This window comes from Oncorhynchus kisutch, linkage group LG26 (assembly GCF_002021735.2).
Source record: "Oncorhynchus kisutch isolate 150728-3 linkage group LG26, Okis_V2, whole genome shotgun sequence".
NCBI classification, from domain to species: domain Eukaryota; kingdom Metazoa; phylum Chordata; class Actinopteri; order Salmoniformes; family Salmonidae; genus Oncorhynchus; species Oncorhynchus kisutch.
The window spans coordinates 9,171,954-9,196,301 of record NC_034199.2 but is presented as its reverse complement, the minus strand read 5'-3'; the positions used below and the strand labels follow the sequence as shown (position 1 = coordinate 9,196,301).

Sequence of the window (24,348 nt, the reverse complement as noted above, 5' to 3'; positions counted from 1 at the left end):
ATCTTTGGTCACGTTCGCGTGGGTCAAACAAAAATACCCTAATAGTTTCACAAATAGAGCCTCCGACAAAGCAGACTGCAGGATGAAGTTGCTGAAGAGCAACTGCAGAAACTTGCAGTCTACTGTAGTCAACACTTAATGACCTTTGATCACATGATGTTTGTGCATGCAGTCGATATGTAGGATCAAGTCGGAACATTTTATCCCCATAATGCAACACACATTGAAAGGCGGTGAACAATGGTCACCGACTTGACAAAAGTGATTCGCTCGAACGTACCCTGTGCGTCCGATTCATTTGACAGGCATGCACATGCGCAGTTCAGCACGACAAACCGATAGATCCGATTACGTGTTTCTGCATTCACACTGTCCTGTTTATCTATCCTTCCCATTGCTTGCGCCGGAGGACCGACACCGTTAGAGGAACATAGCCAGTCTGTCTGTATTGCGGCGTGTGCATGCAACTGTACGAGCGGCGCTTTCAAGCCAATTAATTCTGCAACCCGTAAAACATACAAGAGGCGCTCTTTGCTTTTAAATTGAACGGAGGACGAGCACCTCTTTCATGGAACTGAAAGCTTCCCTTTTAATTGCAACACTACTGTAAGTATTGACGTCTTCTCAGTGTGACGGATGGTATGCTTGGGTTCCGGGTGTGTTTATTTAATATGTTCTTGTAGACAGCGTACAAACATGGCTCTTGCCTTAAATGTAGTCAACCCTATTTAATACAAATGTGCACCTTGTTTAGTACATTGAGCTGACGTTATCATGTTGTGTTCGGCTGTCGTGTCTGCTAGTTGCGAATATACAGTGTACTACAATGAAATCCAGGGAGACCGCATGTGCAGAGCCGCAGTTTAATGAAAGGGATACATTGTAACGTTCTTTTGGCGGGGAACTCTACACGATTAGTTGACGGAATGGCTAGCTGTTCAGTTGAGCGCTGTCAGTTGAACAGTTCGCTTGGTGAGAAAAAATATTCGATTTTCTCTAGATTTCGTATTTGAAGTAGGCTACCAAGCCATGGTCCGTTTTTGACCTGTAATAGATAGCATTTGAAAAGTCATGGCGTTTGAACAAAATTAGATACGATTCAAAATGGAGCCAAGTTTCCCCCGAATAAAACGAAAGCACCACATTGAAATGTGGTAGGTTACGTTGCTAAATTGTGTGCCAGGCTATTATAGCCCATGAACAACCTGCCTTGTGGGTTTTCAAAAGGACACTTATTTAGGCTAAATCACAGCATGGTTGGGCGTTGTTGTGGTCAACCATTTGATGTAAATGAATAATGTATAGCCTACAATATAGGCTACAGTATTGGTTCAAGAAATGTGTGGTGTTCTTGTTGAATTAAATACCATATTTGGTACTAATGGGTGTTTGAAGTTATGTATCGTCATTCCCGCCACAATAATAAAATTAAAAATCAATAGTGTATCGAAATTTTAGACAATCAGAACATGTCTAGATAGTAGATCATACATATAGGACATGTTTATTCATTTGTAGAATTGTGTGGTGATTTAAATCGCAGAGATCAGCACAGCCTGGACGCAGGCATACGTGTGGCAAGCTGGCATTTGCCCCAGCACTTTTGATTTGGTTTAATAAGAACAAAATATTGACACAAAAGTGTTGAAAAGAGGGACAAAGTATTGTTGTTCAGACTGATTCGCCTCATGATTTGTCAACTCGTGCACAATTAATCTGTTGTAGTCTGATCAACTGTAGCCTATTGATAACAACTACAGCTGCAGGTAGTCTAGAGAAGCCTATGCCCATTTGTGTCTAAGAAAAAAATGTGAATGTGATCAAATTTGGTTTATAATTTCGGATGGCTAGCCAACCTTTTCAATCCAACATTGCCTAGAGTTAATCAATCAACACAATAGTGATGACATACTGGGTGAGTAACTTTTTAATTACTGATGCAAAGGCCTACACAATGCAACCCTGCATAAAGCAAGCTCAGCCCTGTTCTGTTGTTCAAACACAGTTATTGTCTCTGTATGTGTAAATGATCCCATGTTAGTTTAGTTTAAAAATATAATTCAAGGTTGCTGCAGTTTAACAGTGTTTTAATGTTTTCATCCCAGAAAAAACAAATGTGACCTGATTCGAAAAATTAGCCCATAGCCCATATAAAACCGTTTTTACATCTGATGTATTAGTATGTCATACCCTACAACTAGGGTCCGGAGGTTTCCCTGGTTCAGGTAGCCTACCAGATAAGGAAAAACTCTGGTTCCTAGGAAAAACAATTCCACTCGCCCCTCTCCAACCACTCTGGGATGCCACCTCTAAAATCACCACATAATGTTACAAATGAAGTAACATATCCAAAAAGTACGGCAGTGTTTCCCCTAGAATTTCTTTCAGTAGCGGGGGTGGAGTCTTCCTTGGTCATACATCTATATATACAAAAATATGTGGATATTTATATGGAGTTGGTCTCCCCTATGCTGCTATAATAGCCTCCAATCTTCTGGGAAGGCTTTCTACTAGATGTTGGAACATTGCTACAGGGACTTGCTTCCATTCAGTCACAAGAGCATTAGTGAGGTCGGCCACTGATGTTGGGCAATTAGGTCTGGCTCGAAGTCAGCGTTCAAATTCATCCCAAAGGTCTTCGATGGGGTCAAGTTCTTCCACACCGATCTCAATAAACCATTTCTGTATGGACCTCGCTTTGTGCACGGGGGCACTGTCATGCTGAAACAGAGCTGGCATTGTGTTGTGTGACAACTGCACATTTTAGAGTGGCCTTTTATTGTCCCCAGCACAAGGTGCACCTGTGTAATGATCATGCCGTTTCATCAGCTTCTTGATATGCCACACCTGTCAGATGGATGGATTATCTTAGCAAAGGAGAATTTCTCACTAACAGGGGTGTTAACAAATTTATGCACAAAATACAAGAGAAACAAGCTTTTTGTGCATATTGGAACATTTTGGGGAGATTTTATTTCAGCTCATGAAACATTTCTATTTCAATTCAGTGTAATAAAAAATGAAATGTCAATAAGTATTCAAACCCTTTGTTATGGCAAGCCTAAATACATGTATGTTCTGGGGTAAAAATGTGCTTAACAAGTAACATAATAAGTTGCATGGATTCACTTGAGTGACTACTGAATCTATGTACCCCACACATACAATTATCTGTAAGGTCCCTCAGTTGAGCAGTGAATTTCAAACACAGATTCAACTATAAAGAACCACAAAGACCAGGTTTTTTTTCCAATGCCTCGCAAAGAAGGGCACATATTGGTAGATGGTTCAAAATACAAAAAAAGCAGACATTGAATTAGGCCGACCCCATTTAGTCGACTGGTCGATTGTTTGGTCGATAGGCTGTTGGTCGACCGAGATTCCTTTTATTCGAGCAGTAGCAAAAAAATAAATAAATCATGGTGTACAAGACAAAATAAATAAATCAGGCCTGATTCATGCCTGTCTGAGTGGACTGATCCATTGTGGAGGCTGTGGGGATGGCACAGTCCATCAGTCTTTTTATTAATTTTTTTTTTAACTAGGCAAGTCAGTTAAGAACAAATTCTTATTTTCAATGACGGCCTAGGAACAGTGATTTGTACCTTGTCAGCTCAGGTTACTAGTCCAACGCTCTAACCACTAGGCTACGCTGCCACGCCTGAGACATGTTCTACTGAAATTGTATATGTTTATATTATGTAAGAACAATGGTGCAACACAAATAAAAAAATATTATTTTATAACAAATGCGCTTTCTCCTACATTGGATAGTGGTCGCTGTCCGCGGTTCTGAAACACATCAATGCGCTGTTGAATTGATGCCTTTTCCTAGACCATGTTGCTAAGTTCATAATAGCAAAGTTAACCAGCATATTGGTGTAGAGAACAATGCGGCGGAGTTAGGAGACAGACAAGAAAATAGCCCTTGCCTTAATTGTCTAAGAAAAGTGAGGAGAGGAAACCAACTTAATTAGGTCTATAATCAATAGCACAACTGTTAAATGTGCCTGGCTTTATAAATCATCCATATATATCTACAGAAATAAGACAGATCCTGCTTCTGTTGCCTATTTGACTGCTTGTTTAATAGCCTACTGATTCCATGAGCACCAAACCTCAGCAACCACATGTCGGATAAACAATTTCGCAAATTCTGATTTGAAAAAAAAACTTTGCTATGCTGTAATAAAAGCTTTACAAACTAGCCTGTCTGGTATGATTTATAATTTATTTAGTGTTGTTTACACTGTTGCAAATTGTCAGAAATTATATTAATAATAATAACCCTCCTTTTTCCTTGAGCTCCTTCTTATTGTTATTATTACAATTATTATTATGATCATAATTATAATAAAAGCAATGTCATTATCATTAGTAGGCTTAGTATAGCAGCCTAGTATAGCCACCATAGAGCTGAGCTGCATCCTGATTAGTCTTAATACCGTAACTTACTTAGGCCTATATTTCAATACTTATATAGGTCACTGTATCAATCAATCATTTATTTGTTTATGTCATCACACAGCATACGAGTCTTTCATGATTTGAAATGCAATCAAGCATTTTAGTTTTAAAATAAAATAACAGTGACCATTGAATATTTAGCGTAAACGATTCCATTTCGGGGATTGCATTCACAAATGAATTTTTAGTCTTTGCTGTAATAATGACTTTACCTTAAAAACATTTTATATATATATATATATATATATATATATATATATAACAGACACACTGGTATGCTTATAATGTATTTAGTGTTGTTTACATTGTTCAAAACGGTCAGAAAAATTATATCGTAATCTAACATTACCTGTTTGGCACACATAATATGCATGCAGAGCTTGCTCCTTACCTTCTTTTTCTTGAGCTCAAGCATTTTCCACAACTAGTCAAATGTATTCCACAGATCTGACTTCCCCTTTACCTCCTGCACAACCAGTAAACATTCTCCCGTTTCGAGTTTATTTCTTACGTACATGTGCCTCGTAAAGAGAGCAAGGAATGTTTTTCCAAAACAAATTAGGGATTTCGGTAGGTAACATCACTTTTCAGTCAGACCCCTTCCAATTTTCCACATTTTGTTACGTTACAGCCTTATTCTATAATTGATTAAATAAAATCAATCTACAAAAAATACCCCAAAATGACAGATCGAAAACAGCTGAATTTTTTTTGTGCAAATTTATGCAAACCCTTTGCTATGAGACTCGAAATTGAGCTCAGTTGCATCCTTTTTCCATTGATCATCCTGTTTCTACAATTTCATTGGAGTCCACCTGTCGTAAATTCAATTGATTGGACATGATTTGGAAAGGCACACACCTGTCTATATAAGGTCCCACAGTTGACAGTGCATGTCAAAGCAAAAACCAAGCCATGAGGTCGAAGGAATTGCCTGTAGAGCGCCGAGGCGGGATTGTGTTGGCACAGATCTGGGGAAGGGTACCAAGACAATTTGGAAGAATTGAAGGTCCCCAAGAACACAGTGGCTTCCATCATTCTTAAATGGAAGAAGTTTGGAAACACCAAGACTCTTCCTAGAGCTGGCCGCCAGGCCAAACTGAGCAATCGGGGGAGAAGGGCCTTGGTCGGGGAGGTGACCAAGAATCCGATGGTCACTCTGACAGAGCTCCAGAGTTCCTCTGGAGATGGGAGAACCTTCCAGAAGGACAACCATCTCTGCAGCACACCATCAATCAGGTGTTTATGGTAGAGTGGCCAGACAGAAGCCATTCCTCAGTAAAATGGCACATGACAGCCCACTTGGAGTTTGCCTAAAGGCCTCAAAAGGACTCGCAGACCATGAGAAACAAGATTTTCTGGTCCAATGAGAATGCCAAGCATCACGTTTGGAGGAAACCTGACTCCATCCCTATGGTGAATCATGGTGGTGGCAGCATCATGCTGTGGAGATGTTTTTCAGCGGCAGGGACTGGGAGACTAGTCATGATCGAGGGAAAGATGAACAGAGAAAATTACAAAAAGATCGTTGATGAAAATCTGTTCCAGTGTTCAGGACCTCCAACTGGGGAAAAGGTTCACCTTCCAACACGTCAACGACCCTAAGCACACAGCCAATACAATGCAGGAGTGGCTTTGGTACAAGTGTTTGAATGTCCTTGAGTGGCCCAGCCAGAGCCCGGACTTGATCGAACATCACTGGAGAGACCTGAAAATAGCTGTGCAGCGACACTCCCCATCCAACCTGACAGAGCTGGAGAGGATCTGCAGAGGAGAATGGGAGGAACTCCTAAGAGTCGAGGCTGTAATCGCTGCCAAAAGTGCTTCAACAAAGTACTGAGTAAAGGTTCTGAATACTTATGTAAATGTGATATTTCAGTCTTATATTTAATACATTTGCAACGAAATGTACACCCGTTTTTGCTTTGTAATGTTGGGCTATTGTGTGTAGACTGAGGGAAAAAAACTATTTCAACTATTTCAGAATAAGTCTGTAATGTAACAAAATGTTGAAAAAGTCAAGGGGTTTGAATTCTTTCCGAATGCATTGTATATTGCAGCTTCAAAAACACATTCTGTGGTGGTCGCTGCAGAAAGGAGGAGAGAGAAACAACATGTGCTAGTCACACAGTCGCTTGCTGTCTTTTTAAAAAACACAGCGCAGCAAGTCTGAGCCAGGCCCGGCACTGTCAAATCAATTGCAGTCGGATTCAGTCTAGTCATTTGTGTGTCTTAATTAACAAACAGATCGCTTAAAGCATCAGACAAGCTCAGTGCATATAGTTGATTTTATTAAAACACATAGGATGTATCTATGTATGGAAAAATACACATTTAAAAATCTCTTTTGAGCATGGTGAAGTTAGTAATTACAATTTGGATGGTGTATCAATGCACCTAGTCCCTACAAAGATACAGGCGTCCTTCCTAACTCAGTTGCCGGAGAGTAAGTCAATGGATTTTCAACCTCTGCCATAATGTGGATTTAGAGCTATCTATCTAATATAACTCAAAGGGTTTTCTTTAATGGAAGCTTCTCTAATGTCAAACATGTAAAGTTTGTGTACCGCAGGGCAGCTCTCTAAGCCCTTTACTCTTTTCTATTTTTACCAATAACCTGTCACTTGCATTAAACAAAGCATGTGTGGCAATGTATGCTGATGGTATACGCATCACCATATATGCATCAGCAACCACAGCTAATGAAGTCACTGAAACCTTTAACAAAGAGTTGCTGTCTGTTTTGGAATGGGTGGCCAGTAATAAACTGGTCCTGAACATCTCTAAAACTAAGAGCATTGTATTTGGTACAAATCGTTCCTTAAGCACTAGATCTCAGCTGAATCTGGTAATGAATGGTGTGACTGTTGAACCAGTTGAGGAGACTAAATTACTTGGTGTTCCCTTAGATTGCAAACTGTCATGGTCAAAACATATAGATTCAATGGTTGTAAAGATGGGGAGAGGTCTAGCCATAATAAAGAGATGCTCTGCTTTTTTGACAAAAAGCAAGTTCTGCAGGCTCTAGTTTTGTCTAATCCTGATTATTGTCCAGTCATGTGGTCCAGTGCTGCAAGGAAAGACCTAAGCTGTAGCTGGCCCAGAACAGCGCAGCACATTTTGCTCTTAATTGGAATCAGAGGGCTGATATAAATAGTATGCATGCCAGTCTCTCTTGGCTAAGAGTTGAGGAGAGACTGACTGCATCACTTCTGCTTTTTATAAGAAACATTGTGTTAAATCCCAAATTGTTTGCATAGTCAATTCACACACAACTCTGACACACACGCTTATCCCACCAGACATTCCACCAGGGGTCTTTTCACAGTCCCCAAATCCAGAACAAATTCAAGATAGCGCACAGAATTATATAGAGCCCTTATTGCATGGAACTTCCTTCCATCTCATATTGCTCAAATAAACAAAATTAAATCACATTTTATTAGTCACATGCGCCAAATACAACAGGTGTAGTAGACCTTACAGTGAAATGCCTACTTACGAGGCCCTAACCAACAATGCAGTTAAAAAAACTTTTAAAAATACAGATAAGAATAAGAAATAAAAGTAACAAGTAAATAAAGAGCAGCAGTAAAATAACAATAGCGAGATTTATTCAAGTGACTATGCGTAGATGATAACAACAGAGTAGCAGCGGTGTAAAAGAGGGGGGGGGCAATGCAAATAGTCTTGGTAGTCATTTGATTATGTGTTCAAGAGTCTTTTATTACAACAATACTGGATGAACAATGATCACTTTTTACATTGCACAACCTTCAATGTTATGTCATAATTATGTAGAATTCTGGCAAATTAGTTTGCAACGAGCCAGGCGGCCCAAACTGTTGCATATACCCTGACTCAGCTTGCACTGAACGCAAGAGAAGTGACACAATTTCCCTAGTTAATATTGCCTGCTAACATGAATGTCTTGTAACTAAATATGCAGGTTTAAAAATATATACTTCTGTTTATTGATTTTAAGAAGCTTTGATGTTGATGGATAGGTACATTTGTGCAAAAATTGTGCGTTTTTTGGCAACGCGCTTTTCTTAAATCATCACCCGTTTGGGGAAGTTGAAGTGGGCTGTGATTCTATGATAAATTAACAGCCACCGCATTGATTATATGCAACGCAGGACAAGCTAATTAACCTAGTAATATCATCAACCATGTGTAGTTAACTAGTGATTATGTGAAGATTGATTTTATAAGATAAGTATAATGCTAGCGAGCAACTTACCTTGGCTCCTTGCTGCACTCGCGTAACAGGTGGTCAGGCCATGACGATTAAATCTGTCGACCTCTAGTTTAGAAGCCTCTTGGACCTAGACTTGGCACTCCGGCACCGCTTGCCGTGCGGTAGCAGAGAGCAGCAAACCTGGTTTAAAAAAAACAGATATAGCAACACCTCGCAGCACAATGCCCTATTTGACCGAGATAGTTTGTGTGTGTGCATTGATATGTAGGCTACGTGTGCCTGTAAAAAAATGTATGTAGTTCTGTCCTAGATCTGTTCTTGTCTATTGATGTTCTGTATTATGTCATTCTGTATTATGTTTCATGTTTTGTGTGGACCCCAGGAAGAGTAACTTCTGCTTTTGCAACAGCTAAAGTGGGTCAGAAGTTTACATACACTCAAGTAGTTTTTGGTAGCATTGCCTTTAAATTGTTTAACTTAGGCTACCCGAAACGTTTGACCCAACACAAGCTTCTCACAATAAGTTGGGTGAATGTTGGCCCATTCCTCCTGACAGAGCTGGTGTAACTGAGTCAGGTTTGAAGGCCTCCTTGCTCGCACACGCTTTTTCAGTTCTGCCCACAAATTTTCTATAGGATTGAGTTCAGGTCTTTGTGATGGCCACTCCAATACCTTGACTTTCTTGTCCTTAAGCCATTTTGCCACAACTTTGGAAGTATGCTTGAGGTAATTGTCCTTTTGGAAGACCCATTTGCAACCAAGCTTTAACTTCCTGATTGATGTCTTGATGTTGCTTCAATATATCCACATAATTTTCCTCCCTCATGATGTCATCTATTTTGTGAAGTGCACCAGTCCCTCCTGCAGCAAAGCACACCCACAACATGATGCTGCCACCCTTGTGCTTCACGTTTGGGATGGTGTTCTTCGGCTTGAAAGCCTCCCCCTTTTTCCTCCAAACATAACGATGGTCATTATGGCCAAACAGTTCTATTTCTGTTTCATTAGACCAGAGGACATTGCTCCAAAAAGTAAATTTTTTGTCCCCATGTGCAGTTGCAAACCTTAGTCTGGCTTTTTTATGGCGGGTTTGAAGCAGTGGCTTCTTCCTAGCTGAGCGGCCTTTCAGGTTATGTCGATATAGGACTCGTTATACTGTGGATATAGATACTTTGTACCTGTTTCCTCCAGCATCTTCACAAGGTCCTTTGCTGTTGTTCAGGGATTGATTTGCACTTTTCGCACAAGTACGTTCATCTCCTTCGGAACACGGCTCCTTCCTGAGAATTATGACGGCTGCTTTATACTTGCGCACTATTGTTTGTACGCAAACATTCGTACACAAGTATAAACACCATGCGTTTGGAAATTTCTCCCAAGGATGAACCAGACTTGTGGAGGTCTACAATTTTTTCTCTGAGGTCTTGGCTGATTTATTTTGATTATCCCATGACGGAGTCACTGTAAGCAGGAATCAGGAGGATAGAATTATGGTCAGCTTAGCCAAATGGAGGGTGAGGGAGAGCTTTGTACGCATCTCTGTGTGTGCAGTAAAGGTGGTCTAGAGTTTTTTTCCTTCTGGTTGCACATTTAACATGCTGGCACAATTAAGTAAAACATGTTTAAGTTTCCCTGCATTAAAGTCCATGGGCACTAGGAGCGCCGCCTCTGGATGAGCGTTTTCCTGTTTGCTTATGGCGGTATACAGCTCATTGACTGCGGTCTTAGTGCTAGCATCGGTTTGTGGTGGTGAATAGCCAGCTACGAAGAATATAGATGAAAACTCTCTTGGTAAATAGAGTGGTCTACAGCTTATCATGAGATACTCTAGCTCGGGCGAGCAAAACCTTGAGACTTCCGTTCTATTAGATTTCGTGCACCAGCTGTTGTTTGCAAATATACACAGACAATCACCCCTTGTCTTACCAGAGGCGGCTGTTCTATCTTGGCGGTTCTGCGTAAAACCAGCCAGCTGTGTGTTATTTATGTCGTTGTTGAGCCACAACTCGGTGAAACATACAGTTTTTAATGTCCCGTTGGTAGGATATTCGTGATCGTAGTTAATCTATTTTGTTATCCAATGATTGTACGTTGGCTAAAAGTGCTGATGGTAGAGGCAGATTACCCACTCGCCGTCGGATCCTTACAAGGCACCCCGATCTATACCCCCGATATCTCTTGTCTCTTTCTCATGCGAATCACAGGGATTTGGACCTTATCGGGTGCCTGAAGTAAATCCTTCACGTCCGATTCATAACATTACCCTTAAGATGGCACAGTGATGCCGAAACATTGGTGGTTTTATACCCAATAAATTACTGGGAGGTTATACACTGCTCAAAAAAATTAAGGGAACACTAAAATAGCACATCCTAGATCTGAATGAATGAAATATTCTTATTAAATACTTTTTTCTTTACATAGTTGAATGTGCTGACAACAAAATCACACAAATTATCAATGGAAATCAAATTTATCAACCCATGGAAGTCTGGATTTGGAGTCACAACACTCAAAATTGGTGGTGCAACACTCAAAATTAAAGTGGAAAACCACACTACAGGCTGATCCAACATTGATGTAATGTCCTTAAAACAAGTCAAAATGAGGCTCAGTAGTGTGTGTGGCCTCCACGTGCCTGTATGACCTCCCTACAATGCCTGGGCATGCTCCTGATGAGGTGACGGATGGTCTCCTGAGGGATCTCCTCCCAGACCTGGACTAAAGCACCCGCCAACTCCTGGACAGTCTGTGGTGCAATGTGGCGTTGGTGGATGGAGCGAGACATCATGTCCCAGATGTGCTCAATTGGATTCAGGTCTGGGGAACGTGCGGGCCAGTCCATAGCAGCAATGCCTTCCTCTTGCAGGAACTGCTGACACACTCCAGCCACATGAGGTCTAGCATTGTCTTGCATTAGGAGGAACCCAGGGCCAACCGCACCAGCATATGGTCTCACAAGGGGTCTGAGGATCTCATCTCACTACCTAATGGCAGTCAGGCTACCTCTGGCGAGCACATGGAGGGCTGTGCGGCCCCCCCAAAGAAATGTCACCCCACACCATGACTGACCCACCGCCAAACAGGTCATGCTGGAGGTTGTTGCAGGCAGCAGAACGTTCTCCACGGCGTCTCCAGAGTCTGTCACGTCTGTCACGTGCTCAGTGTGAACGTGCTTTCATCTGTGAAGAGCACAGGGCACCAGTGGTGAAATTACCAATCTTGGTGTTCTCTGGCAAATGCCAAACGTCCTGCACAGTGTTGGGCTTTAAGCACAACCCTCACCTGTGGACGTCGGAACCCCTGAGCAGACACATGCACATTTGTGGCCTGCTGGAGGTCATTTTGCAGGGCTCTGGCAGTGCTCCTCCTGCTCCTCCTTGCACAAAGGCGGAGGTAGCGGTCCTGCTGCTGGGTTGTTGCCCTCCTCCACGTCTCCTGATGTACTGGCCTGTCTCCTGGTAGCACCTCCATGCTCTGGACACTACGCTGACAGACACAGCAAACCTTCTTGCCACAGCTCGCATTGATGTGCCATCCTGGATGAGCTGCACTACCTGAGCCACTTGTGTGGGTTGTAGACTCCGTCTCATGCTACCACTAGAGTGAAAGCACCGCCAGCATTCAAAAGTGACCAAAACATCAGCCAGGAAGCATAGGAACTGAGAAGTGGTCTGTCGTCACCACCTGCAGAACCACTCCTTTATTGGGGGGTGTCTTGCTAATTGCCTATAATTTCCACCTGTTGTCTATTCCATTTGCACAACAGCATGTGAAATTTATTGTCAATCCGTGTTGCTTCCTAAGTGGACAGTTTGATTTCACAGAAGTGTGATTGACTTGGAGTTACATTGTGTTGTTTAAGTGTTCCCTTTTTTTTTTGAGCAGTGTATATATGGAGTGTGCGAATCTCTTTGTTTTTATAACTTAGTATAACTTAGTATAACTTAGTATTCACAGTTAGTCATCACCTCAACATTAAATCATTTTCTCTGGGTGTGCTCCAGCTCATGCATTTTATTGTACTGATCAACAACATTTGCATAGAAGTAGCACGCATTGTTATTAAACAAGCTGTCTCTTTAACCAGTAATGATGTCATTCACGAGTCAAGAGGGGGGGGGGGGGGGGGGGGCTGCCTGTTGGAGCACAGTCAATTCACTGAGACAATAGCAAATCTTTATTAGAGACATGAGAGAGAGTGAATAAGTGAATGAATAAAGTTTTTAGTTGCAATCAGCTTTAAAAGTAGCATATTTTCATTATGGTTTGCATCACAAACAAAGTAGTAGGGCAGTTAATTCATGTTAGCTTCAGCTGTCAGCTGGCACAGAAAGTTGGCCTACAAAGCTGGAAGCAGTGTAAAGTGTTCTAAGCCTGTATGGACATTGTTTTGCGAACAGTAATTAACAGTTTCAACATTTCTACTATGCTGTCGAGTGTGTTAACTTCTGTGCTTCATGAGTGGGTAGTTAACATGATGCAGGTCAGACTCCCAGTGCAGGCTAGCAATGAGTAAGCAGAACAGGCACAGTTGGGCATTATAATAAAGGGGACATTGGCTGGCTTGATCCGTGATACACATTTGACAGAACTACTGAAAGTAACAAGAATTCTAGTACCGAACTGTTTTTCATGTTCTAGTATTGAAAAAGTACCGATGTTTCGGTATACCGTGCAACACTAATTTGTAATTATTATGAGACCAGTTTCACCCAGGGGCAGAGAAAAACCCCAACATCGGGTATTTTTAGGGGTTTGCTATTTTCTCATTTGAAGGTGTCTAGTTGGATTGGAACCCATAATGATTGCTGCTTTGATTTGTTGGTTTTTGTACATGAGGTATTTTGCCATAACCATAATGACAGGAGGCCTGTCAATCGACCTGGTGAGTAGGCTATGGATGACCTTCCTGTCACGCATATGACAAAAAACACCCCACCCCTGTGGGGCTGAAATGTATTTATTTTCACCCTGACCTATATGGAGGCCAGTTCCGTGTAACTATTCCATGTGAATAGGACAACAATATTTGATCACTTTTACTACTCAGAATTTTCTCTGAAGATCTGTTTTCAGAACATGACTTAGGCCTTGGGCTTGACATAACTTGATTGCTGTGTTCATAACTATGACAACCATAAACTCAATTTGGCACCTCAGGAGAGCCAGTGCAGGGACACAACGGTGGCCTCGAGTCAAATGGGCCTGCAGAGACATGAAAGCTACCAGCAATAATGTGAATTACATTACATTAAATATGCTGGAGCTAGTGTTGTCACGATACCAGAATTTTTACTTCGATACCGGGTTTAGTACAGAGTATCACGATACTCGATACCGTCACGATACTTGATATCAAAACACTACCAAAACGATACCACAGCAAAGACGTATTAGCCAAAGTCACAGAATGGCACTAGATCCAGACAGATAAACTCAGCTACTGCTCTGTTCAATCGTTGGGCATCTTTTTCATTTCAATATCATTACATTTTAAATTTGATGTCAACATTTTGAGACAGACATGTATGCATGAATTAATCAATTATACAATTAATTAGACTTTTTTTTATCAATCTAACTACATAACAACATAATGGTAATAATTTATTTGAATAGTAAATCTCTATTCATAAACTGGGTAAATCCAAGTGTAGCCTAGGCCAATTCACAATACAGGTGAATGCATATTCAGTAGGAGTGTGTGGATTCATTCATTGATTTCATGGGGCTAAAGATGACAATCTGTTTCCCTTCCATTTGGGACTTATTTTTCATGTACTGATTTGCATATAAGTAGCAATCTCTTATTTGTTAAGTTTGTGCTGTCTCTTTAACACAGTAATGAGGTCATTCATGACAATGCACATGCCCACATTTTAGTTGTGTTTGAGGGAAGTTTTGCCAATTTAGCGATTTTGTTTTCAGAATCTTCAGCGACTTTTATTGGTGAAACAGTATAGTGACAAATGTAGCCACTTTTTGAGGCTGCCTCGGCAAATTTTGGTTGATTTAGCGACTTCCCTGTTTGTGTATGGCGGCTCGGCTGAGTTTAGCTGTGTTGCTCTGTTCTGCTGTCAGCTAGGTCTCCCCTGCTCCGATCCGGCTGCTGCATGTGTGCAGGTCACTTGCGCCCCTTCCTCTGCCTGTCTTCCCTCGCTCCCCCATCACTCTCCGCTCTAGCTCTTGGTCCTATCCCGGCTGCAGCGAGTTAATTTATTAAATCGGTTCCTTTGTTGTTAAATGACACCACAGCAATCCAAGGCATACTTCATAATTCTAGAAAAGTACATTTACAAAAAAAAAAATGTATGACGGAGATACGATTAAGTAACTTAACGTTTTGGGTGATAATAAGCTTTGAAATCAGGATATTTTGCTTTAATGTGCTAGCTTCAGCTGTAACGTTAAGCTAGCAAGGAAAGTTAGCTTCCAGCTTTGTAGGCTAACTTCATGCATTGAAAAGTATTCTAGTCTGCAAACAGTAATGAACAGTTTCAACATTTCAACATGCCAATGTTGCATTATTCAAGTGTGTTAATAACTTCGATGCAGCATGTGCCAACATGTTGCAGCCCAGACTCCCAGTGCTCCAGCAATGAGTAAGTGGAGCAGGCAAGAGGCACGGTGCGCCTGCGCAATAGGGGACATCGGCTGGAACGATAGACCGGAAAATAGTTGTCATGTTCTGGTTTTGAAAAAGTACAGATGTTTCAGTATACCATGCAAAGATATTTCTGTGCCCTTATTAATTAAGAGGCTCTGCCCAGCTCATGAGTTAATGTATTATCATTTTTGTTGACCTTTATTTAACTTAAGCTATTCAGATATGAACAAAATCTTATTTACACTGACGGACTACCAAAAGGCCTCCTGCGGGGACAGGGGTATGATGCACATAAATAATACTCCTTAGAATAATGCAAGGCAGGGCATCATTGTCACATTGTATCGCAAAGGCTATGTCTGTTGTCCATTTATTAATATCTGCAAGTCTCTGTTTTGGTGTAGCTGAGTCAGTTATAGTGTGACATTAATTTGTTTTAAGCAACCCATGCCATTCCAAGTCGATTGAAGTAAACTGGGTTTTGGTAAGGAGATTTCGGTGGAGATTCCTCTGGAGCAGGAAGAAAGAATGTACACCCAGTAGCTCTCCTGGAATCTCCTGGAGGATGGTTGGCCACCCTGCAACATTACAATTACAACCAAATTATTTGTGGGATGAATTGGAACGCCGACTGTGAGCCAGGCCTAATCGCCCAACATCAGTGGCCGACCTCACTAATGCTCTTGTGGCTGAATGGAAGCAAGTCCCCCCGCAGCAATGTTCCAACATCTAGTGGAAAGTCTTCCCAGAAGAGTGAAGGCTGTTATAGCAGCACCGGGGGGACCAACTCCATATTAATGCCTAATGATTTTGGAATGAGATGTTCGATGGGCAGGTGTCCACATACTTATGGTCATGTAGTGAATGTAAAAATAATGTTAATGCATAATGCAATTTGGTAGGCCTATTAAAAAAAGAAATTATTCTTAAAGTGGTAATACATACATTTTGGGGTGCGTTTTTTGTTTATAGGCTATTACAACAATTAAAATATAAAATGTAGGTCCTTGAAAATGACAATTTAGTGCTTGAAAAAGTTCTTGAAAGTACTTGATTTTGACTTGCCAATGTCTGTATCAACCTTGTGTAGGTTACTTGCTCAGCCCGCAAATTAAAGATAAAATAATTCGCTTTCCCGTCAGATCTCAACCTTTTTCCCCCCAGTAGCTTTCAGTTGGCACTGGCCCCGGCGTGCCACTGGCAAATTTACCTGAATAACGAGCCATGCTGTGAGTGGTGCACGTGGGGGTGACTGAAACGGAAATTAAATGCGGTAGATAAGTTTGAGGAGTGAATTTACTGGGCTGGAAGTATTGGCCTTTCAGTGGGTCTCTGGTAGTTGAGGGGTGGTGTGTGTGTGTGTGTGTGTGTGTGTGTGTGTGTGTGTGTAGGGGTGGTCTAATTGTGTGGCAGTGTGTAGCCCAGGGAGGGAGGAACATGTTTTCGAGGGGGTTGTCAGTGGGGAAGGGGGGCTAGTTGCAGTGGGGGTAGGCTGGGATCGACGAGACCCCGGCTAGCTAGCGTGACTGAGACATCCTGCGCTCCCCGGAGGGCGCATCAGTGCTGCCCCATCACCCCCGTCACCAAATTTTGCAGAGCAGGAAGCCGCAGGTTGGAGCCATTAATCATGCTGAATACATTTGGTTGTTGAGACTCTTACTGTTGCATCATTGTTTTTCAGCAAGATACAAAGAGAAAGCCCTCCAGAGATTAGAACATTAGTAGAGCGAGGACATGTATTTTTTTTGCAAGCGGTTTCGTAACCTCTAACATCCACTGGAGATGGACCTTCAGCGAAAAATGGAAAAGGGCTAACGCACACGCCAGAGCCGGTTAGTGTCAGCTACTCGCGGTGACATCATGGTGCATGGGCACACACACACACACACAGGGTCACCGCCACCGAGAGCCCTCTGTCCCACTGCCACCCAGACCCCTCCAGTCCACAGCCAGGCCAAGGACTGTTGGGGCTGGCTAATATCAGCCTTTACCACTATTTCATCGAAATATTATGGACTAACATGGTGTGGGTTTCTGTTTAATAGGCTTACATTTTCACCGAAGTGCTCATATTGTGGGAAAGTAAAAATGTTGGATTTAGAATGTTGTTATTAGAAAATGAAAGACAGTTTGTTCAGGTCAAATCAATTTAAACCGTTGTCTTCCAGCACTGGGATTTCACAGAAGGATGTGTTATGTTGCTAAATGGGCCACTGTAGTGCTGCACGCTATATGAAACTTCTGTACTTTTATAAGACTAGCTACAGTGCATTCGGAAAGTATTCAGACCCCTTGACCTTTTCCACATTTTGTTACGTTACAGCGTTATTCTAAAATGGATTCAATAGTTTTCCCCCACATCAATCTACACACAATACCTTAAAATGACAAAGCAAAAACTGGTTTTTAGAAATGTTTGCACATGTATTACAATTTTTTTACTGAAATATTACATTTACTAACATTTACTGACCCTTTCCTCAGTACTTTGTTGAAGCAGCTTTAGCAGTGATTAAACTCTACTCTTCTTGGGTATGACGCTACAAGCTTGGCACACCTGTATTTGGGGAGTTTGTCCCATTCTTCTCTGCAGACCCTCTCAAGCTCTGTGAGGTTGGATGGGGAGCGTAGCTGCACAGCTATTTTCAGGACTCCAGAGATGTTTGATCAGGTTCATGTCCGGGCTCGGTCTGGGCTACTCAAGGACATTCAAAGACTTGTCCCGAAGTCACTCCTGCGTTGTCTTGGCTGTGTGCTTAGGGTTGTTGTCCTGCTTGAAGGTGATCCATCACCCCCAGTCTGAGGTCCTGAGCGCTCTGGAGCAGGTTTGCATCAAGGATCTCTCTGTACTTTTCTCCGTTCATCTTTCCCTCGATCCGGACTAGTCTCCCAGTTCCTGCCTCTGAAAAACATCCCCACAGCATGATGCTGCCACCACCATGCTTCACCGTAGGGATGGTGCCAGGTTTCCTCCAGACGTGAAGCTTGGCATTCAGGCCAAAGAGTTCAATCTTGGTTTCATCAGACCAGGAAATCTTGTTTTTCATGGTCTGAGAGTCTCTTTAGGCGCCTTTTGGCAAACTTCAAGCAGGCTATCATGTGACTTTTACTGAGGAGTGGCTTTCGTCTGGCCACTCTACCATAAAGGCCTGATTGGTGGAGTGCTGCAGAGATGGTTGTCCTTCAGGAAGGTTCTCCCATCTCCACAGCGGAACTCCAGAGCGCTGTCAGAGTGACTGTCGGGTTCTTGGTCACATCCCTGACCAAGGCCCTTCTCCCCCGATTGCTCAGTTTGGCCGGGTGGCCAGATCTAGGAAGAGTCTTGGTTTCTCCAAACTTCTTCCATTCTATTTGTTATTTTAGTTCAACATATTGTTCAATGTTTAATAAAAGAAAGCTCAGTGGTTATTCTGTAATGCGCTTTCTTTTTTTCCGCTGTGGTTTTTGTATTGAGTATCATGATACTAAACCTGGTATCGAAGTAAAAAATCTGGTATCGTAGTCAAAAATCTGGTATCGTAACAACACTACCACTTTGGGTTACTGAGTGAACAGAGGCTCCATGATATGCCCAAAGACAGACTGGGGCCCTTGTGGATGCCCCTTTTGCTTTTCACCCCTCCTTCCACATGAACTGAGAGACACACACACACACACCCAAACACACAGGGCTGATATGCTTTGCATAAGTTTGTTGGCTCAGGGCCAACTCCGTGATGTCCACCATCACCGCTTCATGACGCAGGCTTGGCGGTCAGCGGTTAATGGCTGTGATACCCGGGTCACCACGACTCTGGGACAGGAGGTTAGGCAATCAATACCAACCGCCATAGGGAAACATCTCAGACGGTATGGTAGGCAAGTCCTCCACCTTTCTCTCCCTCTCCCCACTCTGGTCCCTCTTTTTATTCATGATGCTATATAGGCTATAAAGTTCATACGGTCATGGCTATGGCCTCTCTGTTCTGTCTTATGTTCTTTGCCCGGTTGGTCAGTGGTGTAGGATAAAATTGTTTTTGCACTTTCCCCCTCTAATGGTTTAGATTCAGGGTTTAGAGATGGTAAGATGATCCTAGATCTGTGCCAAAGGGCAATTGCCATCCCGGGGTCATTTGACTCAGCGTTTACCTATCTGACCTTTCCATTTGCCCCTGGTGGTTTTGCACATCGTTTCCATGTGTTTGATGCCGTTCCAGCCATTATTATGAGCAGTCGTCCCCTCAGCAGCCTCCACTGATCAGGGTAAGGCTATAGTTGGCTGATACTTCTGTCGGCACAGCTTCCGCGCCACTTTCTGGCCAGTTATGAGCAGACGGAAATAACATCCTGGGATGAACCATACACACGCCTTGTCTCAAGGACGTCGTCATCATCACGTGTACATTTCAACCTGTTAACACAGGGGTTGTCATGATATGGTGGTACATCTATCTGCGATGAGAAGAGAAGCCAGGACCATGAATAATGCAGGGATCATAGAGAAGCTGTGAAAACATTCTATTCATGTTTCATAAGGCTCTGCGCACTGATCCGCGGCTCCATTGCATGTGTCTGGGCGTTCGGTTTCAAAGGGATCCATGCCTGCCCACACACGATACTCCACCTTAGTGAAACCTCGGTTGCTAAAACCTCTGTGCAACCATTCTACTTAAGTTAGATTTGATTCTCCATCCATTTGTCTGTTCTTTTAACTTAAATAATCCAAAACGAGTCCTTGCTTTGGTGTGAGATCAGACATCTGGGAAATATCCTGAAAATGTTGAACATAGTGGATGTCTAAAAATAGAAAAATGCCATGTGATTGGCTTGGTTTCAAATTGTGAATCAGATTAGTTCTGTATTGATGTGAATACACTAGTAGAGCATTGCCTGTTTGATATGGATCTGTTGATTAGTTGGCTACATAGCGTACATTCTGGCCAGATTTCTTGTTTTTCATCCAAGTTATCTAAGACTTGTGTTTAGTCTCCCTCTCTCCTTCACAAACCAATACGCTTCTACCGCGTCTGCTCTTCTCACTGTCTCGGGCCGTGCTGGCCACTGCAGGCACTGTGAACTGCACTGAGCATCTGGCCATGTCCTCCACTCTGAGACTGGCCAATGGTTGATTCCCTGGGAGCCATTGTTCAGTAGGAGGCAACAGCAGGGCCATCTGCCATACTATATATAGTCCACCAGCTTCATCCCTTCTACACACTCTTCCTGATTACGGTCTGCCTAGTGCCCACATTCTATACAGCATAGTACATCTTATTATCCCTCCCCTATACAGTCTGCCCAATGTACCATACTGGTACTACACAATCTCCCACATTCTTAGCCTAGACAGTGCCCCATATCAATGTTCCCTCTTTTAGCACTGCACTGTTTATCTCACTCAGTAGTAGGGCTGGGCGGTATACCTTATTTTATGATATACCGGTATTGATGCAGGGACCGGTTTGGGTTATTACTTTACCTTCTATACCTGTATTTGAATGTTTTGTTTGTTAAATGTGATACGCCATGGGTAATGTCAATTTTTATAGTTTACTTCACGACTTCAGTCATCTCTCTCCTCTCTTTCTTTCTCTCCGTGCCACTTTCCACACAGACCTAGCCATGCCCCATGTCACTCAAGGAGCGCATTTGATGTTCCTCAACCAGGAGACACTTGCGTTCAGTCTGCATGGTCAATGCAGCACATGCAACAATGTTGATGACAACAATGCTGTTTTCACTTTGCCTCTTAATATAAATCCACTAGCGTTCTATAATGACACTATTAGTTTGTGTTTCTTACATCAGCAAACCGCTAGTTTGTCTTTTCTTAGGAAGTTGCCTTGAATCTTGTGAAACACTAATTGTTAGCCGCTAATGCTAATAGCTAGCTAGCTAAGTCATGTATTGAGTAAGAGCAAACGTAGCTAGCTAATACAGCCTTTTCCTAAATCAGCATGTTGTTTGTGCAACAGTATCTTCTAAATCAAAGAGGAATATGCAAAGCAAGAATATGTTAGCTACATGAAGTAGGTAAGAGAAAACATGCAATGTAGCCAAAGGAAACGCGTATCAACACTTTAGTTCCTACTCTATCACACTAACTCCTCCCTGCCATTTTAATTCATTGTCATCTCAAACAACACTGTATTCAAAGTGCCCACTATTATATTCTAACTATATAATTAGAATAGTCATTATATTTCCATGATTCCGACAAATTTGCTCTAATTCGCAAGTCAAATCGCAATTGCAATATTTGGTTAAAAATAAGTTCTACAGCAGCTTGTGAAAGTATTCACCCTCCTTGGCACTTTTCACATTTTGTTGCCTTCCAACCTGGAATTACATTAAAAAAAAAAAAATATCATTTGATTTACACAACATGCCTACCACTTTGAAGATGCAACATTTTTTATTTATTGTGAAACAAACAAGAAACAAGACAAAAAAACTGAAAACTCGGGCGTGCATAACTATTCATCCCCCAAAGTCAATACTTTGTAGAGCCACCTTTTGCAGCAATTACAGCTGCAAAGTCACTTGGGGTATGTCTCTATAAGCTTGGCACATCTAGCCACTGGGATTTTTGCGCATTCTTCAAGGCAAAACTGCTCCAGATCCTTCAAGTTGAATGGGTTATATAGCAATATTTAAGTCATACCACAGATTCTCAATTGGATTGAGGTCTGGGCTTTGACTAGGACATTCCAAGACAAATGTTCCACTTAAACCACTCGAGTGTTGCTTTAGCAGTATGCTTAGGGTCATTGTCCTGCTGGAAGGGGAACCTCCGTCCCACTCTCAAATCTCTGGAGAACTGAAATCGTTTTCCTTCAAGAATTTCCTTATTTAGCGCCATCCATCATTCCTTCAATTCTGACCAGTTTCCCATGTCCTTTTCGATGAAAAACATCCCCACAGAATGATGCTGCCACCACTATGCTTCACTATGGGGATTGTGTTCTCGGGGTGATGAGAGCGGTTGAGTTTATGCCAGACAGCTTTTTCTTTGATGGCCAAAAAGATCCATTTTAATCTCATCTGACCAGGGTACCTTCTTCTATATGTTTGGGGAGTCTCCACATGCCCTTTGGCGGACACCAAACGTGTCTGCTTATTATTTTCTTTAAGCAATGGATTTTTTCTGGCCACTTTTCTGTAAAGCCCAGCTCTGTGGAGTGTACGGCTTAAGGTGGTCCTATGGACAGATACTCCAATCTCCACTGTGGAGCTTTGCAGCTCCTTCAGGGTTATCTTTGGTCTCTTTGTTGCTTCTGATTAATGGCCTCCTTGACTGGTCCAGGAGTTTTGGTGGGCGGCCCTCTCTTTGCAGGTTTGTTGTGGTGCCATATTCTTTCCATTTCTTAATAATGGATTTAACGGTGCTCCGTGGTGATGTTCAAAGTTTCTGATATTTGATCTGTAACTTCTCCACAACTTTGTCCCTGACCTGTTTAGAAAGCTCTTTATTCTTCATGGTGCCCCTTACTTGGTGGTGCCCCTTGCTTAGTGGTGTTGCAGACTCTGGGGCCTTTTAGAACAGGTGTATATATACTGAGATCATGTGACAGATCATGTGACACTTAGATTACACACAAGTGGACTTAATTTAACTAATTATATGACTTCTGAAGGTAATTGGTTGCACCAGGTCTTATTTAAGGGCTTCATAGCAGAGGGGGCGAATACATACGCACGCACCACTTTAACGTTTGTATTTTTTGAAACACGTTATTTTTTTATTTCACTTCACCAATTTGGACCATTTTGTGTATGTTCATTACATGAATACCAAATAAAAATAAATTTAAATTACAGGTTGTAACGCAACAAAATACGCAAAGGGGGGTGAATACTTTTGCAAGGCACTGTACATTATTTGCCCATTACTTGCCCATATCGTGCAGCCCTACAGTGTGGAAATGATCTAAATTGAGCAGTGGTGTAAAGTACTTAAGTACAAATTATTTCAAGTACTTCTTAAGTTGTTTTTTTGTTAACAACTTTTACTTTACTACATTCCTAAAGAAAGTACTATACTTTTTACTCCATACATTTTCAATGACACCTAAAGGTACTTGGACCATTTTCCTGTCCTGCTAAGCATTCAAAATGTAACAATTCACACACTTGTCAAGAGAACCTCCCTGGTCATCTACTACCTCTGATCTGGAGGACTGAATAAACACAAATGCTTTATTTATAAATTATGTCTGAGTGTTGGAGTGTACCCCTGGCTATCCGTAAATAAAATAAAAAACAAGAAAATGGTGCCTTCTGGTTTGCTTAATATAAGGAATTTGAAATTATTTATATTTTTACTTTTGATACGTAAGTACATTTGATCAATTACATTTACTTTTGATACTTACATATATTTTAGACTTTTACTCAAGCAGTATTTTGCTGGGGGACTTTCACTTTCACTAGAGTAATTTTATTTTATTAAGGTATCTTTACTTTTACTCAAGTATGTCAATTAGGTACTTTTTCCACCACTGCAATTGAGTGCAGGAAATGCAGAAATGAGAGTGCTGAAATTAGTTTCGCTTGAAGTTAAATTGAACAGTATAAAACAATCAGAATGGAGAAAGACTCATTGAAATCACTTAGAATGTATGTGTAGTCCATCTCTACCCTGCCTGGCATCTGCCTACATCCAATACAGCCCAGTCTGTCTTCCCCAACCTATCAGTCAGTGAATTATACTGAGCAGTCAATCTGTCCACCATCCCCTCATTCAGTATGGAATTCAGATCACATCCTAAATCTAAGCATTAACCTCTCTAGGGTACGTGGGACGCTAACGTCCCACCTGACCAACATCCAGTGAAAGTGCAAGGGCGCCAAATTCAAACAACAGAAATCTCATAATTAAAATTCCTCAAACATACATGTATTATACACAATTTTAAAGATGAACTTGTTGTTAATCCCACCACAGTGTCCGATTTCAAAAAGGCTTTACGACAAAAGCAAAAAAAATAAACATTTTTCCCAGCCAAAGAGAGGAGTCACAAAAAGCAGAAATGTTTTGTTCTTTAAAGTTCATATTTATATCCAAAAATCTCTGTTTACATTGGTGCGT

The 24,348-nt window shown here is 41.7% G+C and overlaps 1 protein-coding gene across 3 annotated transcripts in view; it reads left to right on the top strand.

Annotated features, from left to right (window-relative positions):
- Positions 1-326: 326 nt before the first annotated feature.
- Positions 327-24,348, top strand: part of adarb1b (adenosine deaminase RNA specific B1b) — a 164,779-nt gene continuing 140,757 nt past the window's right edge. For all 3 annotated transcript variants that reach the window (XM_031805487.1, XM_031805485.1, XM_031805486.1), the window contains exon 1: positions 327-606. The gene's annotated coding sequence lies outside the window, so the exon portion shown is untranslated. The remainder of the gene's footprint in view (positions 607-24,348) is intronic.